This window comes from Fragaria vesca, linkage group LG5, assembly GCF_000184155.1.
Source record: "Fragaria vesca subsp. vesca linkage group LG5, FraVesHawaii_1.0, whole genome shotgun sequence".
NCBI classification, from domain to species: domain Eukaryota; kingdom Viridiplantae; phylum Streptophyta; class Magnoliopsida; order Rosales; family Rosaceae; genus Fragaria; species Fragaria vesca.
In genome coordinates this window covers 9,270,474-9,274,754 of record NC_020495.1, presented here as the reverse complement: position 1 = coordinate 9,274,754, position 4,281 = coordinate 9,270,474, and positions in this window count along the sequence as shown.

Genomic DNA, 4,281 nt, shown 5'->3' with positions numbered 1-4,281 from the left:
CGAGGGTGCGTGAGCTTGAGAAGGGTCAGTTTCCTAGACCTCCTCCTTGCTGGTCAGCTCTCAATGTCTGAATTTAAAACAAATTGTTCATAGATTCTAGTCATACAACACTAACAACATTTTCAAGAGTGCAACAGTAACATCATATCTTTTATCAACAACAAATGACAGTTTTAAAGCAAAATCCTAAGCGTGAAAGACGTTGGGGGACATGGCCATTAGCCAAAACCAAGACTCCACGGGAATGCGAAGGTACAATAACTTCCCTAGAAATCACACATGATATTGAGCTTCATCATTTTTACCAATCGAAAATATCACATTCCTGAACAACATACCAAGCATGTAACTGGATGTGAATTTTCTTAGGTACCTACATGTATGTGATACCCAGATTTACTGATATGACAACAATTCTGTTGTCAATGAGGTAAATTGGGTCATAACTTAAGTAATTTAGTTCTATTAGTGGTAATTACTCAATCTATGACATTTTACAAGTTTATGAACAAATTGTTGTAGAAATAGTAACTTGGTTCAATTATATGTAAATGTGTAAAACAAATGTGGTAAATTCATTGTCAATGTTATAAATTTGGTTCAAATAAATGATATTTTTTGTCCAGTTAGTAGTGAATGAGGGTATGAGATACATGTAGGTATCATAGACGACCCCGGATGGGATGACGGATTGGACACTATTGAGACATCAAAAACTGTGGAGCAAAGTCGTAAAGATTCTAATATCTTCAAGAAGCAAGCTGTCCCCTACTAAACAAGACTCCTCAGTCCTCAATACAAGAAGCATGGATCACAATCACATGTCAAAACTAGCTATTAGCTTTATCTATTTATATACAGGCACTGTATTAGACTTGTTGACTAAACAAGATTTGATAATTGTTCTCTATGCCGCCGCCGCCGCCCCCCCACCCAAAAAAAAAACTGTCTATCTCTCATCTCTATTCTTCTGTTTCTGCTTCTGTCTAACTGTTACCGATTGATTATATCAGTGAGTTGGAATCTCCAGTTCAATACAATAATTTCGAAGTGGTGAGCTTTCTACAGTTCTTTCTTTGATAGAAGGCTATACAAGAAAATCACCTAGCTTCTACCAATCTTCAATAATAATGTGCAAGACTAAGGTATATTGTAATTTTGGACAAAGCTCATAAAAAAGAAGAAGTTTTACTTGTGTTTCAAAGAGGACACAAATGCTAGCTCCTCACCAAATCAATGCATCATGAAGCAGATGAAAGTATTATTCACAAATTTCTTCGTTGTATGTCCCGTCACCCTGGGATTGGAGATGAAAGCATAAGCAATCAACAGAGGGAAAAATATTACACTTCTTTCATCCATAAAGAGGAAGATACCCAGGTGACAAAAAAAAAAAAACTATAACAGTACCTAGCAAGATAGTAAAGATGAGGATGATTATGGAGATATTGCAGGATTTCAAAAGCCTCATCAAGAGAATTTAATTTTCTTCTAAATCTTTATCAGTAATTTCTGGAGAAGTAGGTGGCTGAAATAATAGCAAGTATGTTTGTATAGATCAACATAAAGAAAGACTTCTGAACTCCAGCAATGAATTATAAATAGTATTAACTCACTCAACACCGAAAATACAGATTTTGATAATACACATTTGGTACTTTATATAATATATACAAGTGTCCCAGATTCTAACTGGATGTCTCGTATCTGATATACTAATTAAGTTTGGGATCGACATTATATTTGAGAGAGATTTAGGTTCACATTTCCTTGAAGTCAAAAGGGTTGGTCGAGATTTTAAGAGAAATAAGTAAGAAGTGATAGGCATGATCTTGAATATTGGTTTAAATGTCACTGAAATAATCAAAAACAGATAAAAAGGAAATGACAACAGACTATGCTTTTCACAAGCATAACAACTGGCAATGCAGCAATCTGATTCTCTTAGACTTTAAAAAAGAAAAATAAAAATAAAAATAAAAACAAACGGAGACAGACATTAGGAAGAACAAATACAAACTGTCTATTGCAAATTGGTTCATGAAGTGCTCATAAACCAAACCTACTACTGCTTATTATGTAAATGCTTGCATTTAAGGCTTTATGCAATAACAGGAGCACAAGACTTGGTCACTGGTGAAAACATGTATGCAATAACAGTAAGCAAAAGCAGATAATAGATTCCTTGAATGCATGTGAAATTTCATATTAAAAATTACCCGCTTGGACTCTCTACTAACGATCGCAGATTTGCAAAATCAAAAGCAGGAAGCAAAGGCTTTGGTTTGTGAACGGGAACATGATATGATAGCAGGCTCTTGAAGAAACTGATATCCTAACTGCTCAAACCATAAGACACAACAGTGTCCATAAGTGCAGTTATGCAACACTTAAAGATGATATTTAGGTATAATTCCGAAGACCATACTATAGAAAATGGGGGATAAGCTACATAAGGCTGACAAAACAGTTTGCATCAAAGCTTACAGTTACTCAAGTGAAACCATAAACATCAAAAGAACAGATGCATCTAAAGCAGATCTGGTCTCTGTGTGATTTCTACTCTAACTTATGCATAAGAACATATTTCAGATGTCAAAACCAGGAAATCTATAGTAATCCCAACCTTTCAGGCTCTCAACATCATAGACTCATAGTTAGTAGAACTTGACTAAATATTTCGAACACCAAGAGCAAACTCTGAGTTAACAGTTCTGCACTAACTCAGCCTAATAAAAAAAAAAAATCCAAGTAACGACGCCAACACCTTGTCACTAATTATCAGATTGGTGTCTCACATGATCACTCTCATTTGCTATAGCCTATAGCTCCTGAAGAACCCCATCACTTGCAACTCTTTATACCGAAATCGCAATTACATAATCTATCAAACAGAAATTTAACACAAAATGCAGTCATCAACAAGAAGTCTAGCGTACTAGCAATTGTAAATAACACATTAAAAAATTTGGGTTCTGTTTTTGGGTGCATGGCTGAGGGAAGTAGACGGAACGATAAACAAGACAATTGTACTGGGCATCGCCAAATTTCAAATGTTGAATCAAGCAGCCATCATTTTCTCCGGAACCAAAAGAATCAATGAGTAAAGCATCGGAAAAATATAAAATAAAGAATCAATGAGTACCTGAAAGTGACTCAAGAGTCGGACATTGCTCCGATGACTCTGGAATGACAATGCCGGCTTTTACTGAAAGGCAGTGAATTTATATCATAAGGGTAATTTCGTAATCAGCTTTATCTCCATTCTGCTCATTGTTTTTACTTTTTACTTTTTAGGGTAAATGCTCACAAAGTTGGAGAAAAGTCCTTTACGCCTTGGTCAAGCAGAAAAGAAAACAAGTTCAAAGAACCCTTATTCGAAAAACAAAAATCTAGAGTCAAAAAAGATGGACAACTAAACCACAAAAGAAAAAGAAATGCAGAAAAGCTACGAAAAAAGTGCATACAGAAAAAAAGAAAATGGAAAAATAAAAAATAAATTTAAAAAATAAAAAACTCACCCTATACTACCTTAGAATGGAACCCTGGTCTTGAAAATCTTGACGCCCAAAACTCATTAGTGTATGTCGTAACAAACGAGCCCTTAGAGCAAGTCCAACAGATTCCTTAAATTGTTTGATTTCCTCTATTTTGGGGAATATGGGGTCATTTTCCACTCCAACAGCTTCCCTATCTTATTCTCTAAAATAAGGGAAGAGATGAAAGAGAAGCTTCGCTTCCCTATATTACAGATTCTCTAAAAATATTTAGGGAAAGAAGAATTGAATGTTGCACATTCTTCAAGGCTCAAAGATAAGAAAAAAAACATAATTTATTCTAAAAAAATAAACTTTTATATTTTTATACTTATTATTATATTGTAATAAATGAGGATTGTTGTTGTAATAAATATTTGAATCTTTAAAATAGGAAAACTGTTGGATTTGGTATACAAAATTTTTAAAAATTTTGAGTTTTGCTTTCCTATTATGTAGAAAATATTAAAAAGCTATTAGACTTGCTCTTATAGAAGCATTCTAGAAGCATGTACAAGACAAATAGTAAAATAAACCCAATTGACTAAGACTAGCTTAGCAACCTAGAACAACTGAGACCCAAAAGACCCACTGCCAAGTTTCTCCTACCCCACTTAGTCAAGCGAGCGAGATCCATACCATTAAGAAGCATATCCGGACCATTAGGAAGCACCTTCCCGCCGTCAAGTTAGTCCAGTGGTCACTTAAACCTGAGCTCCATGACGGCTATATACCACCCACCAAA